This window comes from Argiope bruennichi, chromosome 1 (genome assembly GCF_947563725.1).
Source record: "Argiope bruennichi chromosome 1, qqArgBrue1.1, whole genome shotgun sequence".
Lineage (NCBI taxonomy): Eukaryota > Metazoa > Arthropoda > Arachnida > Araneae > Araneidae > Argiope > Argiope bruennichi.
In genome coordinates, this window is record NC_079151.1 from 113,858,956 (window position 1) to 113,881,445 (window position 22,490).

Consider the following 22,490-nt stretch of genomic DNA (forward strand, 5'->3'; position numbering starts at 1 on the left):
ATATAGGAAAGAAAGCTAATCACCGAACGTGGTTAGTGTCTTTTAAAAAGACTAGCTGACATTATAACATTTGATTTCCTCAAGTACTACGAAAGTATCCATAAAAATAAAAATTCATATTTCAAAAATTTTACCAATCATACGACGAAAATGATAACTAATATTTAATAATGTATAGTACACAATAATTTAGCTTGAAAAATTATATTAATGCCCCATTTTATAGGCAGACAACAATGATATGGAATCAGCCTCACACATTTTAAGTCATAGTCGGACAACAATAAGACATCCAAGCCGATATATTTCTCTAAATTCCCACATAACAAAATTCAGAGATCCTGATATAGTTAACGACCACCAAGACCTACATATAACTGATTTTCAAGGATGTCGGGCCCAAAATCGTTTTGTGTATTCACTGTTTCAAGAGGGAAGAGATCTTCCCAATTAAAAAAATGTAGTTGTAATAAATCTGATGAGATAAATTCACAGTTCTAATTCTATTTGATTTCGGATAATTTAAACTCCACATAAAAGGTATATAATAAAAGATTTCTTATTCATTTAGTTATTCGATATTCGAGATAAGCCACAGAAAGAAACGCAAGTTTTTAAGGAACGAAAACAGTCTGCGACACATCCTGATTACTCATTCATTCATGCTTCTACTCTCTGGACCATCGAACGCGAGATCTGACCCGACCGTCAGACCCATGCACTCTCGGATGATTTTAGTCATCCAGATTTGCAAAGATACTATAATTGCGTCATCCATTTCGCAGTTAAAGAATACAATTCATCATCACTAGTGGAGAATTTAGATGTTTTGCAACTCCGTGTATGATGAGTGCATACTATATACGCCTTTCTTTTAATAAATACTGAATTCATTTAGACACATTTTAAATTTTAATTCAATCACAATGCTAATGATTCATCTTTTTTTTTCTTTTTCTTTTACTAACTTTCTAGAAGAAAAATAAAAGTTCGAGAAAATACTTTGTACTTGTGTGTGTGTGTGTGTGTGTGTGTGTGTGTGTGTGTGTGTGTGTGTGTGTGTGTGTGTGTGTGTGTGTGTGTGTGTGTGTGTTTTAAATTTATGTCATGAAAATTAATAACTAAAACAATAAAAATTAATCATGATTATCACTTAATTATTTTCTTACTAACAAATAAAAACACTTAATCATTAGAATAAGATTGAGAGCGATTAGGAACAGAAAATTTCAAACAAATACAATACTGAAAATTATTATTTTACAGGACCAGGGAAGCAAAATATAATATAACCAACTAAATGAAAAATTAATATTCCAATATATTATTAAGTAAATTAATTAATTTCAAATTATTTTATAATTAACTTACAATGATTTATTATTTAATAACGATTAATTTAATTCAATGTAAGCACATGCTATAATCTTAATATTTTATAATTGATAAAATTTGTATTTATTTTTTTTTACAAATTTATTTAAAATGAGCCAATAATATTTTTTAATCAACTTACATACGGCACCCCATAGGCCCAAGCAACTGGCTACCAACTTAGAAATTCACCATCGATTGTTACAATATAAATCGGATAAAAAAATCATTGCTGTCAAAATATGTCTTTGTTTATTATAAAAATCTAGGTGCACTGAAGTACGATGATGTTTCTTCTATATTTACGATCTTATTTTCTAACTTAATAACACATCCACCCTTCCTCCCCCCCCCCCTCCATCCTACCAGAACTTTGAACACACGCAGGAAAATTCTATTCTTAGAATGACGTCACATCCCACGTTCTTTTATAGCGACAATAACATCATGAAAGCGAGATAACCTTGAATACCGAATTTTATTGAATCTCTGGAACAACAATCGACATTTTTTTTCCCCCGCCAAAGTATTGAAATGTAAGAAACTCATTATCTACATGTTTTACGAATTCTTATTCAGTTAGGAATAATAAGTTAAAAAGATTAAAGTTAATTATTTCTATGCCCACTGCTATTGGTAAAATAAAATCTCTGATGAATGTGGACGACACGATGGTAAAAAACATAGAAATACTGGGTGATTACAATCAAAGCATTCCTATTTAGAATATTATAAAAGTGAAAAAAAATTAGAGTTAATAAAAAAAAAAGTATATTCCTACAGAGCATAATAAACAAACGAAGCAAAAAAAAAAAAAAAAAAATCAAAGCTGACCAACGGAAGATGATTCCTGGAATAAATATAATTGTATTTGTAGTTATATAATTCAATCATAACCGTAATGCATGAATAATGAATAAGCGGTATAGGAGCGAAAGAGAGAAAAAATTGATGATCATGGACACTTATAAATTTTAATTAACAGTAAAAAGTAGAGATTTAAAAATGATAAGATGATTATAATAATGATTAATAATGATAATAATGATTTTATCAGATGGAGGATCTTTCTCCATCGTTCAATCATCAATAAAAAATTCAGTCATTTCAGAATCAATGAGTTTTATAATAATTATTATTATTCCTTTATAATATTCTAATCAGGAATAATTAATTCCAACCACTCAGCACTTTTCTCGGATATTTTTTTCTTCTATCTATCAAAGCATTTTAAATGAGAGTACAATGATCAGAGTTTTCTGATTAATCTGTAACCGAATGTGAATTTTAACAAGGAATGTAAAGTTTCTGCGTAATTTCATCAAATAGATCAGGGATTTGGCGAGACCTGGTTTAAGTGTACTCATAAAGAACTCAATAATTATCCTTAAATTAAAGAAATTACGCAATCAGAGCAAGCATTTTTGGACAATAATCTGCAGTAGCAACAAACAGTTTGAATTAAAAAATTAATGCATGTCCTAAAACTACGATAAGCATTTTTCAACGATAAGACACATCAGAATTAAAAAATAATTCAATTGATTTAATTATTATAAAAAAATATTATATATTTTTAAACATTCCATTTCTCGTGAAAATTTATTCCTTATATTTTATCGAGAATCCGGGCAATTATCTTATACTAATGTCTCTTCCAGCTAATATATTAACGATGGTGAAAGGATATTACATCGTTCGGTTTTATATAAGATTGTGGCAAGGTCGGCTCGAATAAAAGCGGTACCAGGCACAAAGTTATTTTTGTTTTCGTTTCTTTGTAACAAGTTTCATACAACAAAATAAAAATAAAAAAAGTATTGCATTTCATTATTTATTACATTGCACTAATGGATGTAATAAAAATTTAAGAAATAAATGAAAAAGATAAATAATGAAATTATTTTTATAAAGTTAACATTTCAATCACAAAAATAATCGTTAATAAATAGAAAAACAATATCGGTTGTTCATAAACTTGTAAAATACAGTATATTAATACGTGCGATTTAAATCTCATTTTCTTACTTGTTTTAAAGATAATTCATGAATAGAATCATTATAATTTTTTCATTTTTTAATTCGTAGCGGACAGATTAATGTCGAAGGAATTAAATCGTTCTAGATTAATGCTAGATTTCACGTATTTCTTTAACATATTCTATCTTGATAAATATCTGTCAGCAAAGGCGAGGAGAATGGTAAATGCTATTGTAATTTTTGGAGCAGCAACAAAAGTTAGATACGATATTGTTTTAGAAATTTAGAAACAAATATTGTAATATCTGTACTATTGAGATCTTGGACAGTAAAATTCGATTACAAGCATTGGTTTCATTATATATGTAAATGCAATGGGTAGAGTTTTGGAGCCGCATTTAATTCTTTTAATCATTTCAGAAAATTGTCTTCAATAAGTAAATGAATATAAATCCAAATTAGATTTTTAAAAAATGCAACATACGATGTCCTGCGTTGGCTATAAATTGAGAATATTTTCTTACAAGACGCAATAGCACTTTTGATTATGACTAGAACTACTACATAACTATTAGCAAATACAGTAAGATTAAACAGTTTTGGCTCGGATGATGGATGTGAAATACCCAAAAACGCGTGATAATATTCAAATGTAAGCACATTTAGTTAACAAAACAAAAAATGAGGTGGTTTCCTCCTCCCTCCCTTTTGAAAATAAAAACGCTGGCACCGGGAACTGTGCATTCGCACCATTCACAACCCCTTCGGGCCTACATCGGATGGCAAAACACTCAGTAAGTAACATATCTTGATTTACACCCTCTACAAAATTAAAACTTATTTTGTCTAATAGATTTTAGAGGTAGAATAGGTAATATAGTCATATATTTTGCCTAGTTACTGCTTGCAAACTGATTTTTTTTTATTTGAATTATTAAATTTTGTTTTGTTTAGTTATATTAACATCCATTTTTAAAGCGACACTAGGGCTATTTTGGGACGGACGTAACGTAACGTAATTTTGAACCGCAGCCATATCACGAGAATGACATCTGAGCTGTCAATTATTAAAGGGAAAAAAAAACTCAATGAAAAAAAAACATCAGAGCGAGATTAGGAAAAGCTATCACAAGCAAAATTTGTAAGGCGATATAGCATAATGAACTATATACTAATATTAAGAGTTCTGCTTTGATTATCTAAGAGATATCTACCTTTGATCCATTTACTTTGATTAAGGGTTCTTATAATGCTTTGTTTGTGTGAGCTATTTTCCTTCGACATAAACAATCTGATCTCAAGGAAAAAACAACTAGTCGACTTAAAGTAAGAAACCTTACACGATAGTCAATAGCCTAAATCCAAATTTTACTTTCTCTCCCCTGAAGAAAAAATAAGCTGCCACAGCAAAACAACCTGTTCGACCCAATAAAAAAGATGAAAGCGAAATGCTTCGTGGGAAGAGGAGGAAAAATTCCGTGTTATTGTAACCGAAGAATCTTATTTTGGAACAATAGTTCTATTCTGCAGAGACAAGAAAAAATACACTCACCAGTAACTGCCTGCAGGCAACTTTGTGCAAAGAGTCGAGCTAGCTCTTCTTTCTAAGATTCTTTCTTCCTTTATTCCTGTAAAGAGACAAAACGGTTAGAAAAGAGGTAAGAAAACATTAAAATAATATAATAGCAAGCTTTCCTAAGTTTTCAACGAAAAATCTGTAGAGTGATAAAGTTTGAGATTTGATTCGACAGGCGTAATAGAATCAATAGTTGATTATGAATAACGGTTTCCATACATCCGACAATTTATGTAAAAAAACCAATGGCAGTGGTCCCCACAAAACTTTGTCTCATACTCTTGATTAAAATTATCCTGCCAAAGAATGCAATGCCTTATTGGCGTACAATAGTTACGAAATATTAACTTTTGGCATGAATTTAGCATTTTTAATGAATCTATAAAAGTACCGATAAAGTAAAAGTAAAGTAAGTAAAAAACACCGATACAAATTGTGTTTTGAAATGTAAAATAATTATTAAAAACTGCACAGAAATAAATCTCAGAACTGTGAACTATTGTAATTTTTAAAAAGTGCAAAAAAAAAAAATATTAAATGAATGAAATTACTGATGAAGAAGCATTAACAATTCGATTAATTTTTATTTAATTAAATTAAAATTTAAAATAAAATTCTGTGTGTAAAAAGTTTTGAATCGGACAATTTGCAGAACAGTATGGCATTCTAAAAACTCTTTTTGTTTAAAAAAAAAGCACCATAGAACCTCAAGCCTGAATGAAATTAACGTACTCCATTTATCTAGAACAATCGACCAGTTTTTACAAACTTCCTACTCATCTTCCGGCGAGATTACGGCTCTTTCTTGGCTATCGACAAAACAAGGGCAATGAGGAAAGTGGAACTGACCAAACATGGAAGACCTGCCATCCTTCTGAACGCAAGAGAAGGCGGAAGTGTCAACATTCGCTTCAAATGCGAACGGACGGAAAGAAAAACGAGAAGCACGTTTTACGGCTAATATAAGAAGTAATTAATAAATCGTTTGGTAATCTCATAGTAATATCACTAATTTCATGACTATGGTGGCAACAAAAAAAAATCGTATTTCATCAGCCGATTTGGTGTCTGTTGACGCATTAACGTTGATAAAGATTTTGAGCAGAGCAAGCAGATGCGTTTTAAATTAGTGTGGGTGTTTAATAACGGCTAACTGTAACGCAATTTTCCACTTCAAAAAGTTAAATGTTAATAACCCTTTTCTAGTGTTCTTGTAACATTCAAAACGTGAGCTTCAATTTTTGTTTGTACTTTCTTGAGTTTTGATTAATGACTTTTAAATTTCTCCTCTTTATTTTCTTGTATCCTACGAATTATTAGAAATCACAGTAAAGATCATAAAATCTGAATTCGTAATTTTCAACAGAACGACACTTTACAGATCATCCTGAAACTGGGGGGGGGGGGGGGGTGGAGAGAAAAAGAAAGGCCACGGTTCGTCTCTCTGTGAGGGTGAAATTTGAAATATGATTCTTACACCGAAATTGTAAAAAAAAATTCCAAGTTTGACCGATGTCCATGTAATGAAAGCTCGTCTGTTTGTGTGTACTTGACGAAGATACTAAAAATTGCAACGAACTATGTAGATAAAATCTCTATATACAAGAAACAGAAATCGCTCATATTATTTATTGTGGAATGGCAACAGTCAAATATGAACAAACCATCGTACGAATTTCAGACTGCTTTACTAAATGTTTTAACAGCAGCTTTGATTTAATGCTTCCCATAGTTAATTAATGAAGAGGCAAAATGTTATTATAAATATTATGGAGATGACTCGATGTGTCACCTAAAAGTGAAATTCAGTCAGAGAAAAGAAGACATAAAAGATTTCAAGAAAGAAGTGTAGAAAAAAAAAAATTTAATCCAGCGCAAAAATTAACTTAACCGTCGCCAAATGGGTAACACTTAAGACTTGCTTACGAAAATTAATATCCATATCTTCCAAAACAATTATCATACAAAAGTAATCTTTTTATTATCTTAAGACTCAAAGAATTACCTTTTTAATTATATCATTTCCCTTTCCGTAGAATTTTTCCCTTACTTTTAATAATATTTATAATTCAATTTGATACATTATAAGTAACAATAATTTAAATGCTATGGCAGAATTCCAACTTATCCACCAAAACATTCAATCGTGTGTTTTTGCCAATCATTAAATCAGTAGTAGGATTTTCAGATTTATTTCGTAATATACACACTTTTTGATTTGCAGTAAGTTAATTCAATTGAATTCATATTTTTCAGTTGTTTCAAATAACCCAGTGACATTTTTTTATAAAAAAAATGCATTTCACCATAACTTAACTTAAAAATCGAAAAAGTCAATAAACTGTTCACCAAAGAAAACTAGCATGGTGCGAAATTATAAAAAGAGTTACAGATCTAAAACAAATTTTTGACTAAATCCGTCAATAGATTAACTATTAGCTGTTGCCGGAGTTCGTTTACATGTGAACGCCATAACTCAAAAGCACAGAAAGATAACTGGTTGAAATTTAGTATATGACTTTTCTTTAAAATTATAGACATATAACAAGTGTTAGACTATATCTATCAAAGGGCACATTGTTTATTTAACAATGTATTTATATACATATCAGCACATTAAATAAAAACCGTAATAAACAAGATAGATGAAATTTGTTATACGGTAATATTGTAAAATAGTATTATGCTTTAGATATATTCGGTCGATGGGAGAAATACCCAATGTATACTAAACTCTGTTCACTAACCTTTGAAGAAACATACAAAACGAGCAGTGTTATATATGATACTCTTAATTAATTTAAATCTTAATTAGTTTTTTAATTTCTATCTTAAATTAGCCCATATTATTTCATTCTAAAATTTTCTCTAATTTTTTTATCCAAATCTCAGTTTTTATTTCATTATTTCTAACACAAGATGAAAAAAAAAAAAAAAAAAAAAAATGCTGACTATTTTGTTTCAAACGCTACGAGAGAAGGGATAAAAATCTTTAACACCTACGCATTCCTTTCAAAGATACCTAAGATTCTCTTTCCTAAATCGACAAGGATCAAAGAAATTCCTATCAGAATCTCTTAGTAAAATCACTGAAGGTAAGCTTGTGTCCTGCAACGAATTAACGTGAACCACATTTTATTCCCTTGTAGAAATTTTGGCTCCCATGATGAAATAAATTGAAGTTTCTTCCAAAAATGTCATCTTTCGGCTACGTATCTACTAAAATCTGGTTACGTGTGCGTGCGTATGTATGTGCGCGCGAGTGTGTGTGAATTCGAGATGAGAAAATTCCCATCGGTCCTCGTATGAATCGCAACACCCAGCAGCTGGTTACATGTGAAGGCTCTCAGCAACTAAATAACACGAATTAACATAAAATTTAATATATTCATAAAAAAACAATCCAGTAGATCATTTTCTTCTTTTGAATTTATGACTTATATAATTGTGTAATAAGTTATCATACTTCCAGTGGGCGTTATCTGTTTTACGCCAACCGTTTAACCACTGATGTCATTGCCAGTTTTAGCCGTTTGATCAAAACAAACTATGTTTTCAAAGGCTCGTAATACATAAAACTGGCTGAATATAATGGTCAGTGTCTAATATTTCAAAAAAAAAAAAGTCCAACATTGGAAAAACTATCAATTATTGTCCCAATAGCTTCTTAAAAGAATTTAAAATACTATTTTGTTTTCCAGGTGATTTACTGTATTATTTTTAGATGTTTTTATATTAGCACAAATTGATTGGATCATAAATAACTGAAAAGCAGAATCCGACCGCACCTTCTTTGTTTGTTTTAAATAAAATAAATGACATTGGAAGTTTTAGAACAGAGCTTTCTAACCGATAAAAATAACTAAACTAAAAACGTTTATTCCTGTCTAGCACTGCGCCTTTTTTTCTTTTTCTTTTTTTTTCTTTAATATCCTCAATACTCAAAGAAAAAAACATTATCAAATTTATTAAATAAAACAGCATCAGCACGCATCTATTTAAGAAAACTCATAAAACTTTTTTGTGCGTGTTTGGGGAATGGTTTGTGTGCTTTATTATTATTATTAAGAACCATTTACTTTTACTAGTAGAGTTTTTATTATTCAAAGCTATTTCATCCGCGTTTTCTAAATAATTTCAAAATTTCAAAATAATTTATTTAATTTTATATATTTATTTAAAGTTTCAGAGATGAATAGAACGAATAAATATGGCATCTGTTTTCTAGTATCCACAATACAATCGCGACTCTCTAAAAATTTACTATTTCTTCCATATTGAGTTCATTTGTCAAAATAGTATACTTCCAAAATTTGATAAATCAGGCTCACCAAAGGAGTTTTAGATGTCACATCTTAAATATAGATTCATAGATATTAATCTCTTCTCCGATTATAGATCATTTATTCAGCTGTTTACCTGTATGCCATTTATTTTTCTTATAAGAGATTCTAATTCTAAGAGAAATTCATAACGTTCTTTGGATTGACTTTTTAAAATTAAAAAAAAAACTATTTCTCCTCAATCAATGCATTAGAAATGCTGCAGAGGAACAACTACAGTTAACTCTAACTTCATTATGAGGTAGATGATAATAATAGACGAGTCTCAGGAACAGTTATTTAATTATTTTCTAAGTTCCACATTTCACAAGACAACATGAACAAGAAAACACACGACACTCTCTTAGAAAACAATCTAATAATGACCCCTCAGTAGGATCATAGGAAATATACCTTGATGTAATGCCATCTGTTGTATCAAAATAGAAGGTAGTCGAGTTACGTAACCGCTACAAAACACATTTTGCAATCTACATATGTATTAGCAACCAAGAACATTTGAATGAATTCAGGTATACTAATGTCGAATTATTTTAAAATATACGTCATATTTTAAATATCAATGCAATATTAAGATTATACTAATCAAAAGAAAAAACTGATACAATTACTTTCGAAAAACATTTTAAAACAAAAGCACAAATAAAATAGAAAAGAACATTGCGTGCATCAATACTAAGTACTAAAGTGATATAATGCAGTCAAAATGAAATTATTCCGGCTCAGAGAACTTTAGATAAAAACCAGAGATCACAAAATTACCAAATCTTGATGGCATGCATTTCAGACCAAGGTGAAAGGAATGACGCAAAATACATTCCGGTAAAAAAGAAGGCAATTTCAAACTCTTTTCTCATATGCAATAATTAAATTGACATCTGATATTTATGATAATCGTTAGTATCTAACGTTTCTACGCCGTTCACAACTCACAATTAAACTTCTTCACAACTAAGAATCCATTACACGATTACAACTGAATTATATTTACATTAGAATTTCGTTGCTTTCTTCCGCCATTTGTACTCCCACGCTTTAAAATGCACACACTGACAAATGACATTCTTACGACTGAATGTATTAAGTATTCCTTAAGGTGTATTCTAAATAACTAGAATTAATGCATTCTCCCTCTAATGTGCTTCGTACAAGGACACTTCGTACAGGACGAAACATCCTGTATTTTCTTGGTGTTGAAAATATAAAGTAAATAGAATAATAAAGTAAACATTGATTCTACACAATAAGATCAATTTTACATAAAGTAATAACAAATGGAACCAAAAACATTCAAGAGCCATTTTTTACGTTAAACTGTAATATCAGCAATGTTTTATAATGTGAAAAGTGCATAAGTATCCTCTTGATAGTATAAAATAATATAGAAGAAAGTCTTTAATGTGGTAACTTCACTAGCTGAATGAGCATTATTTTTTACTATTTTCCAACATTTTCAATTTGGGCCCTTATAAAGTTTCCCAATTTAGGCCTACACATGATCTTTATTCATTTATTTTTTACAAAGAAGAAGAAAACGGAAGGAAGGCAGGAAAGAAAAGAATATCAGAACTTGAGGTACTTCATTTCCACGAGTACTCTTTTCAAAGGAAAAAACAATATGGGTAAAATTCTCTACGGTTAATTCTTGATTTAATGAACAGAGTTTAACCAAAATTCTGATTTTTATATCACTCTTTTTTTAAATAAATTTCAAGGGGTTTTATTATTATTCTTTTACTAATCTTAAAATTGTCCATCTTTTCAAAAAAAAAATTATCAATATTAAATATTTTACACAATTTCAAGCGCAATATCCTATATAAAAACAAGCAATGATTTAATTAATTTTGATTCATTTCTTGCCGATTAATTCGTTGTATAAAGGGTTTATTGTAGTTAAAACCCTGAGTGTTAATTTTAAAATGCTGAAAAAGAACATTTTTCGACATAGTTTTTCCTCAGATACCAGAATTACTTAACCACTGGATTTATGGCTATTGATTATCTATCTATTTTTTATATAATGAGGGAATTTTTCTCGGGCATCAAAATGAAATTTTATATTTTTAAAAAAAACAGATTTTAGTCCAATATAAATAAATAATTATGAAAAAAAATTTTAATATAAAATCTTTTTTAATATAAATTTATTTTTTGATATACATTTCCGTCGGCATTTTAAATGCATTTCGCACGTATGTTCTTATAATACCTTAATAGCATTCATTCAGTAACATTACCGAAATGATAAGTTTCATATGCCACTAATGAAATAAACTGATAAGAACTGAACATAAAAGCTCACGCGTGAATTCTTTTGCGGAACATCATAAAAAATTGCTTTATGTACGTCACAAAATCACATATTTAAAATTGTAAAAAATACTCTTACGATTCAGTTTGACTCATAACAGTAAGGATGATACACTACATTCGAAAATACAGAATTAATGAAAAGGACAGTGGAATGAATTTATATAAGTATAAATTTCATTGTGCGATTATTTTTAAAAATTATTTATTTTACATTAAATTTAAGTTTTTTATATACATAGCAATTTTTCTTCTACATCTTGTTGAGCTAGATGGGATTTGGTAAGAAATGCGTCAAATTGACTTACTCCGTAAACCTAACTTTCACAGCGTTATACAAGAATAATAAACTGAAGAAAGAATCATTGAAACTTATTTATGAAATATTAATAAATAAGTAAGCTCCTAGAATCATTAAGAGTCCGTCTTCAATTATATGCAAAAAGCTAAACTGAATGCAGCTTCGGCGAAATAAGCTAAGTTTTTTTGAAAGGAACTAACTACATCGAATATAAACTTCATTAGCTCCAAAAGGAGAATGCCAAGAATAAAATAAAATACAAGAATAAAAAAGCCATCGCCGGAAAAAAAAATAATCATCCCCTTATAAAAGTGCAGCTCTTCAGTTCATCTTTCAAGGATAATAACTCCCACTGGTGTAAAATGAAGTAGAAGTAATAATACAAAAACACAAAATAAAACCGGCGAGTGACAATAATTATGAAAACAGAAATGAAATATGAGCATTACCGAATTAAATTCTCTAGGGTACATTAGGCAACGCCAAGTCGCAAATCTCCCACTCCTATCCCATCCCCAACTTTCAACACAAATATTTTTTAATGATTTTATTTTAATCTCTGTGTACGTAGCTTTTAATGACGAATTTAGAACAAAATATTTAATTGTAAGTCGAAGTCCAAAATATTTGTTTCGGAAATTTGAATATAAAAAAAAAATCCTGATTGAATTTATAGGTAATTCTAAATGAAATTGTTAAAAATCTTTTTCATACAATTTAATTACAAATTCATGTCATTTTTTTAAATTAAAAAGCAATATATTTTTTTAGAATTTCAAACGAAATTAATATAAAACACGAAAAAAAGATAATTAATTGGAAATAATAGGTAAGTACTAAAATTTAAACAAGATTTTTTTTTAATTTCAATCAATTCGAGTGCTTGTTTTTTTTATAATAAAATAAAAGCATACAATTAAAATATTTTCAAAATATCGTTACAAAAAACTCTAAGCCTCGGCGCCGCCAAAAGTTGTGGATCCCCCTGGTAGTTGCCTGTTTTGTTTATTTGAAAACTTGGCACAGAACATGATGTTTAAATAATTTTTTTAGAAAAACTGAAAAAAGCATAAATAAAGTTTTTAAAAAAAATAAAGAATCAAAAACGACATCAATAAACAAAATTTTTAAAAAGTATTGAGCGATAATTCGTGATGGATTGCGTAAATAATGGTACGAAACAAAACTAATATAATTATGAATAAAAAATAATTAATTAAATGAGTAATGTTTATATTGTGCTTCCCATGACATATTCAGGAACCTCTCCGATTCCTTAAACTGCCCTCAAAAAATAAAAATAAGGGCTCTTATAGATTTGATGTCATTATGTTTAAGGGGTTGATTTCGAAATTCTATCACATTAGGAAAAAAACAGTTATTATTTTTTTTTTCGATGTTGAGAATGCACTGTAGTCGCTGTTGTGAATATAAACCTTTTTTGATATCCCAGGCAGTAGAAACACAGGAAAATAGAGATGGGAAGATTTGGAAAAGCAAGCAACAAACTAACCAACATATTGTTATTCAACTTTTCTCCACTTAAAACTTAATGTTAAACTTGTGTTCCTCCATTTCTCCATTTAAAAATCATTCGCTTTCAATAATAAAAAAATCATGCATTCCTCTAATATCTATTAGTAAGCTATTACAAAGATATAAATTAACACTTTAAATAACATTTGTAATTGAAATGAATACAATAGTAATATGTGGATATTGAATATGTTAATATGCTTCTTTATACAAAAGTTGCCGTGGTCAATCAAAGCAGTTAAATACAAAATTTTGCCTTCAAAAGTTATTTTTGTTTTTGAGCAATCATTATTTTTGATCTACGAAGTCAACTCCAATAAATCACTAATTACTTAATATAAAAACAAGGTTTTATATAGTGTAAATGTCATAATTTTCTGCCTAATAAGTGTAAATGATCAAAACATAGTATAAAGATATATAGCTTTTAACAAATATGGCAAATTTGATAAAACATATTGGAAAAGAAACCTCACATTCAGGCACAATCTATACAAACCGTTCAAATTAAATAATAATTGCTTATCTATTTCAGAAATCTTTTGTATGATGAGGCTATCCTTTTTGTTCATTCTGCAAAGATGGGAATTCTTTTGCAAAAAGAAAACAAAAAATTTACTTGATGTTTTAATTTTACTGAATAATCTTAAAGAAAATGTATTTTTTAAAGGGAATTTGAAGAATATAGTATAAATTTTAACGAAGAACGTGCAATTTTTGAGATTTTTCTTCACGTAATAATATAATTTTCAAAGAAATCAATAAGCAAAATCTAAAATGGCGAATGAAATAAGAAGCACCGAATAAACAAATCTGGGTACGTTATTTTAAACTACAAAAGTAGCAACATATATTTGACAGAATTTTTTTCATAGATTAAGAGCAAAAATTTTATTTTAAATATTAGCACAATTTTTCAAAGTCAAAAAGAAAGCATATAGAACATATGAAACAAAGATTTCGTTTTTTATGGAATAAATTCGTGCTTACGTAATGCTTGCCAAATGCGAAACGCTAATTTATTTCTGAGATGCAATGTGCGGTTTGCGGGAAATAAATTATTAAGACGTCAACAACAAAACATAAGACAATGTGTAGATATATATTTGACGACAAGCGCAGCAATTTTTTGCCACGTTTTAAGAATGCCAGACCAATTATGTAGTTGTCACCAATTATAAATTGGTGACAACATTACACCATAGAAGGAGGTAACGTCACAGCAGCGTAATCGAATATGCGGTAACGTTTGCTCTTTAACTGCAACGTCATATAATCAGATAACGTTTTTAAAATAAATTAAAATAACGAGAGGATTTCTATTGTATTCAATGGAAGAATCATGTGTTCACTAACAAAACAAAGGCTGATTGATGACATATCGAAATGAATTTTCATTCAGCTATGACGAAGAAATTGTAAAGCACAAATGGCAACAATGTACAATTATAAATAAGTAAATGGGGATGAAAAACGTTCTCGATTTTCGTGAAACATAAGAATTTAAACTGGTTTTCCTGAACTTATATAAAAATACTGTGAGTCAGAGCCTGGGCACTTCTTCTCAGCTTAAGTGTTATTATATGAAACACAAGAGAGTTAATGAGAAACCGATTATTGCTATTCTAAGCTGCAAACTACGATTAACACGGATTTTCTATTTAGCAAGAATTATTTTAATCTTGACATTATGGTCTTCTTTAAGATGTCCAACAGGTAAGTAGCATCTAATAAAACATTGTTAGCAAAACCAGAAACTTTAGAACTTGATCATCAACCTCCATCATCAATAAAAGAACTTAAAAGTTCTCATATTCATTGGATATTTTAATGCTTTCTTCAACTTAAATCATTAACACTAAGGAAGTTATGCGTGATTGATTTTTTTCCCCCTTAAATGCTGTCAACACAGATTTTATTCATACTCAAATACTTTTTAAAGAATGAAAATATATTATTAACTGGGTAGCAATTATCAGTGGCAGCTCAAGCTGAAGATAATACTTTGCATTCATGCAATAGACCAAGAGAGAAACATCACTGGTACACGGTGTAATAGGTATTCTATACATTTTCAGTTAACACAAACAACTTCATGAAATTAAGCTTTTCAAAAAAATATGAAACAATAATTTAAATTAATAAATCAATAAGTTTCGAATTCATAATCAGTTTTTAGTTAAATACCTTCTTATATATTAACGCAATGGACAATCAGACTTCAAAATTAATCATTTTGAAATATCATTGGGCTGATCATATTCATCACTTTGTCCACTTCAGCGATCATGAACTTCAGCGATCATCCACTTCAGCGATCAGTTGCCTTCTTTTCAGAAATGAAAACTTTCTAAGATTCAAAGTTTTACACTTTGCTTTGAAAAGATATAAAAAGTACAATGGACTCGATACATGTTCACGAAATACATGTCAAAAATGTTTCCCACCAATTTAATCTTAAAATCTTGGAGAAAGAAAAGACGTGTAATATCACATCTAAATGTAAGGCAAAATGCTGTTAGATCGTATACGCATGTAATTGTGATATAATTTTAATTGATTCTATTAACTCGGTTTAAATCTTCAGTCTCAAATACTTGAAAATTTAAACAGATAATAAAGTCGGACATTGCATAAATTCCGTATAAATTTCTTGAAAATATTCAGCATGAAATACTTCATTTTTGTAGCTTGGGGGAAAATACGAATACGCTATTTATTTTTTGCAATCTGAAATTATGCTAAAAAGACAATAATAACAAGTAAAATGCAATTTTTTTTTACATGAATCATCTCAATATATTAACCAAAAATTAAACCAAGGCATGAATGGAATACCACATATGAAAGTAATAGACAATAGTGAAAGAAACTTCAGTATACGTTATTAATCAAACATCACTAGGTCTCCAAATTTCAAGATTCACAAAAAACTAATACATAAAAATGTTCGTAGAAGGCAAACAGATATTTCACGTTAAAACCTTTTTTTTCATGCATCAAAAATTTATATATTATTATAAATACACAAAATTAAATTCCACCACAGATATATGAAACAATAGAACTAAATGGGGTGAAAATATATTGACTTGAAAATCACGTCAAGTTGAACAAACTCCATTCCGAAAATGTCGAACAGTATTTCTTCAACAAGTATATCCATCCCCTTAAGACTTCTGCCAATTATTTGCTAGACAGATTTGTCCAGAGCTCGAAGGGTCACAGAACTATATAATTTTCACTATGCAACACATGCTCTTTTGTCAATGACCTTACAATGCCATTTAGCACGCAATATCTAGATACATTAAATGATTGCGGTTCCTTGGGAAATCATTGGATAAAAGCCAAACAAAATAGTGCTGAGTGGCAAATGACTTGTTAAGCAATCAGAGGACTGCCACCAGTTGAAAATGGCGAAAATGATATCACTCTTAAATGGCAAATCAGAATCTTTACAGGTTTCTTTCGAGTTGACAGTCTTGAAGGTTAGATTTGGCCTTTAAATGTCTTAAATTTCAAATTCGATACCGGACTTTGAAACGAATTGTACACTCACATTTGGTTTACTTTTAATATTCGGCTGTATGTATGCTACCATTGCATAATGCTCTTTTGAACAAAAATTAAAAAAATAAACATCAACTCTCAAAATTGTTCAAATAATATGAAATTTTATTTTCCCGTTGTATTAAACGAGTGGCATATTTTTAGAAAAATTTAATGGAATAAATCTTTGAACATTTCCTTTTTCCGAAAAACAAAAATACTTTTGAGGTAGATGAATATCTTATTTTTAATATGATATAATTATGTTTAGCAAGGGCTTGTTTTGCTTAAAGAATTGATACCTGCTTTTTTTTTTCGAAATAAATAAATAAAATATGTATTGTAATTTTTTTATTGTAATTATTTTTTTCCTTTATTTGGCGAGTACAATGAACACACTGATGTTATTTTTTTTTTTTAATTCAAACCCTTAAATCAAGACTCTAAGGGTTCAAATTAAAAGACATAAAATCAGAATACATAAAATTCCTTAATCATAACTGCAAAAATATTATGTATTATTTAAATTGCAATACAATGATGAAATGAAATTTTTCAGGGCATCGTTACGTGAATAAGTGTCGTAAAAATAAGCAAATTAATTTTTTGAAAACAAATTTACATTTTACAACAAAATTCTGTAATATGCTACATGAAATGAAAGGTAATTAAGTGTGCAATTTAAGTGTGAGAATATGGAAACATCAAAGTCATATTGCGAAATGAAATTAACGATATGGTACAGAATGGTTTAGAGTTTTTTTTTTTTTTTTTGCTGTTTTTGTGATAGCCATTTAACAATAGTTTTCAAGACCTTTACCTTCAAGTTGTCAGTGTCGTTCTTTTTTCTACGTTGGCACACGAATAAAAAATATATCCAGTCAGTAGAATTTCTAGTAGAGTATTTTGGCGAAATCAAAATCAAGATACCTAAGCCGAAACAAAAAGAAATATCAAATAACTCTTTTTATTTATTTAAAAAAGATTAAACTCTAATCCGAAAAACCATGGCGTAATTCTTCTTCCTTTTTTTTTAATTTGCTGTTAGTTAAATAGCAATGATAGAGAGCTCACACAATTATTTTTAATATCAGTATAAAAAATGTATATATGAATAAAATAACACAATGAAAAGTATAGTTGCAAATTATTTTTTAAAGTTTATTAAAATTAGAACAATTTTACGGAAATAAAGTTAGTATTACCGAACAGTTAATTTTATGAATTTTAAAATGGTATTAAAAACTTTTTTACTTAATATATTTCAAATTATAAAGGGGGAAAACTTAACATTTTATTAATTTAAGTTTAATGTTTAATTAACATTTTATTAATTTAAATTTAATTTTTAAATTAACTTTTGATTAAGAATCTAATTTAAATTCTGAAAAACTTTTTTATGAGCTTCTTTACGTAAGAAATAATTATTGCCAAATCTGGCAGGCTTTGGATAAACAATCAGCCCTGTAAAATGATCGGCACGATTTTTAATCATTCGCAAAACAATTTACAAATTTACATTTTAATCATGTTAAAATTTAAATGTTTATATTAGAAATAATATACAAATTGCATATTTTTAAGGATCAAATCCTGTGTTTATTATTACGTCTTATAAAAATAAGAAGACGATTTTAATAAAAATTAGCTTTTTAAGAAACTATTTTAAAAGTCATATATAAACAAAATTTATGAACAATAATGTCAAACATCGCGAAATACTCAAAACAATGTCAACATTTAGCAGAATTAAAAAACTGAGCAAATTATCCTAGAAAAATAGATGATATAGCTATAATGATAGATAATAATGCGATAGCTATTTCTGCCATCATAAGAAGAAATAAAGTCAATTAGTAGATTTTAACTGCCTTCTGTGAAACATTACAAGTTGTTATCAATAATTACGAAACCCGCAATTAATTTCTTAACAAAGCATCAGCTTTGAGGGGAAAGAGATCATAAACTAAGCACAAGCACAATTTAAAATGCTAAACAGACAATCAAAATAATGAATCGTTTTTTTAACTAACCAAATTCCTCAGTTAAATTAAAGTTAATTTAACTGAGGAGTAATTTAATTCCTTTTTAAAAAGAAGGATGATTGGTATCATTAGCACGACTATCTGCAAATAAAAAGCATTTAATATTTCCAAAAGCATAAATAAGATTCAACTCAACTATAAAATTATTCCAAAAGAGATTATGACTAAAATAAGCTTAAGCCTTGCGCCTCTCAATGCAACAGGAACATTCATCGGATGACGTCACCGCAACCAGCAAGTCATCCATCTGTGCTAGTGAATATAATACATTGACCTTTCTGGCTATTGTTGTAGCTGTACAAAAAAAGTTGCATAATAACCTTCCAAATCCTGTCAAAGAAACGTGTTATTGACTAGTTTTTTTGTCACCTTGAATACTAAATTTTGCATTGAATATTCGTAAACAATATATCGGAGATGTTTGAAATATGATGTCACATTAATATGAGGATTTTAACATGATAATATTTATAAGCTGGCATATTATCTGTGAATTGCATTGTGCTACAAATTCAAGTTGGTATAGCTGCAAAAATTGTTCAGAACTCTCTTCAAGATAATTTTTTTTTTATTTTTAATTAAAAATTAATCGAAATTTTAAAGTTTTTTCTCAATAGCTACAGAACATATTATTGCATATAAAATGTCATTTTCAAGTTGTTTTAAAATTAAAAATAAATAAGCCTTTCATTGATTTCAATTTTATATTAGATATATTAATGTGAATATTAATGATATATAACATTATTATATAAGATATATTATATAACACATTAATATATAAGATATATTATATAACACATTAATATATAAGATATATTAATGTGAATAATTAATATGTGTGTAATTGAGGCTAATTAATATGAGGATTTTAACATGATAATGTTTATAAGCTGGTTAAAACTCCCTTCAAGACAAGTTTTTAAAATTTTTTAATTAAAAATTTATTAAAATTTTAAAGCTTTTCTGCAGTAACTACCTAGCATATTATTGCATATAAAATGTCATTTTCATGTCATTTTAAAATTTTTTTAAAAAAAAAAGCTTTTTTTATTTCAATTTCATTTTTGTAAAATTATTTTTCAAATTATAATAAAATTTTAAAATTATGGGAAGGCAAAATTTTCAGAATTACTTTGCATTGTTTTAATTACTGAATTGCACATTTAATTACTGCACGTCAGCCGCAACGATATTAAATAAATTATTTGCACGGAAGTTTTTATACCAACATAATTATGAGTAAATTTTTAAAAATAAAATAAGCGGTTCAAACGTAAAAACATTATTTTGCTAGAATGTTTTAAACTAGATTTTGGAATCTCCGAACAAAATAATAATAATAATTCTTTTAAGTAATCTTTGAAGCAGTTCCCGTACCTTTTTCATTAAAAAACAAATCTCGCCTTCCCCCTTAAAAAAAAATCGAATTTTAAGGAATTATTCTAACCGCATTACATTTCAAGATGTTAAATTAAATAAAAAAAAATATTAAGATTATTTCCGAATTAAACCAGTTATATATCAAACGGTAATAAGATAACCTTGATACACGTGACAGCTTGTTTAACTTTCAAGGTTTGATTACGAACTTTACACCCTGACAAAAGAAATGCTCGCACAGGTTTGATAAAATATGCCTGAGCTACGTCAGCCGGCTAAAAAAAATAACAGAAGAAAATGTTTACATTCCGCATACAAACATCGGGGAATGGATTAGTTTACCTTGGGATATGGGATGTTTACCATCTTTTGTTAGGAAACAAAACCGATAAAGCAAAAAAGAAATAAAAAAAATTAATGAAAAAAATCGGATGTGATTAAGCAGCAGGATGAGCTCGACAGGGAAGATGGCTTTTCTCTTTTCCATCAATTTGTACACACACATATATATAATTTTTGAAGCAGAAGGCAGTGAAGAGACTTTCGATTTTTTAACTTTGTTTTATTTCAGTCCCGGGAGCCATGATTTTTTTGTACAAGCAGAAGCGACGAGCACAACACAAAATGAGGAAAAGCTGATGAAAATTTTATCCCTGTGAATATATACAGTGAGATTTTAATAGGGATTTGTAACACGTGTGAATCGCAAGTAAGGGAAACACAGGGATCTTTTAGTGGAGTTTGTTTATATCAGCAATCTTTTATCCCTTCACTCGGAATGTGGGAACGTGTCAGCTTTTAGTAATATACAGTTTATAGTAATATACAGTTTATAGTAATATACAGTTACTTTATAGTAATATACAGTTTTTAAACTTTCTTTCAATAATTAGAATGGGAGGGGGGGGTATGGAGACCATTCATGGCTTATGTGGTAGATAACTTTAATATAAAATAAAAAATTGTCGAAATGACAATAGTCGTTGTGCCTAGAAAAGTTAGTCGAGATTTTACTCGACAGAGAAAGTATAATGAAGTAATGTCTATAATATTTCTCTTGAAGATAGGGGGAAGGGATAGGCGACCATTGATGATACACCTGGGATCATGGGACTTCATTTGAAGTAAAAATTAGCGATACCGAACCAATGATTGGGGTCGGAGGACTGCTGCTACGACTTTTCTAATTATTTAAAATATATAAATTTAGTTTCCGTTTCTTACTGACCTGAGATAAAAATCCAATACAGATTAATTGCGGCCATTATTCTGCGTTTGTATTTCTGCTATTATAAACATTATATTATACATTTATGTAAGTTAGTTATCTTTCACAATATGGATGTGGAATTTTCTAAATGTCAGAAATAGTCTTTCTCATCATGAAATTTACTCTGCATCAGCATTTGTAATTGATTATACTGACATTCTACTTGGATCCATCCTCTCCCTTCGCACACATATTCGGACTGTCAAATGTGAAGTGAACTGAGGAAAGCATAAATTTCACAAACTTGAAAATTCTGATACATTATGAACACAGGACAGACAAAAGAACCCCCGCCCACACACACACCAAAAAAAAGTGCATATGACAGAAATATAAAAGAGGAATAATGCTATACTTATTTGAAAGTAACCGAACAAGTCTTTTTTTTTAATAGTGCAGCATTTTTAAAAGGAAATACAGAAGTTAGTTGTTGCTTTTAAAAACATAAACAACAATCTGCCGAGAAGAAACAGGCACTGGTCCTGAACTCATTTCGAAGTTTACAAACAGTTCTTAGCCTTTCTTTTTTTCAGAGAACTGAAAGTGAACGGAAGTTCTGTTGGTTTGGTAAGGTTTGGGAATCGTGACCTATATATGTCTTCCGATCTACCGAAGATGAACAGGTTAAATATACACGGGAGTTCTGTCACGAAAGTGAGTATTCACGAACAAAACTGGAAAAGAGAAATAATGTGCTAAAGAAAGTTAGAGGCAATAATTCGCTCAACAGTCTCAACACGATAATTAAAATATCGCTATTTATTATCACTCTGACATAAAAATGACAAATAAGGAAATAATTCATCCTAATTTAATT

The 22,490-nt window shown here is 28.9% G+C and overlaps 1 protein-coding gene and 1 long non-coding RNA gene across 2 annotated transcripts in view; one reads left to right on the plus strand and one right to left on the minus strand.

Moving 5' to 3' along the window:
* Nucleotides 1-22,490, minus strand: part of LOC129968914 (phosphatidate phosphatase LPIN1-like) — a 114,465-nt gene that overhangs the window by 59,843 nt on the left and 32,132 nt on the right. The window contains exon 2 of the mRNA XM_056083267.1: nucleotides 4,907-4,982. The gene's annotated coding sequence lies outside the window, so the exon portion shown is untranslated. The remainder of the gene's footprint in view (nucleotides 1-4,906; nucleotides 4,983-22,490) is intronic.
* On the plus strand, nucleotides 4,912-5,929 carry LOC129968961 (uncharacterized). The gene is made up of 2 exons (XR_008784447.1): nucleotides 4,912-5,012; nucleotides 5,676-5,929. It is a non-coding gene; the product is annotated as an uncharacterized LOC129968961 (long non-coding RNA).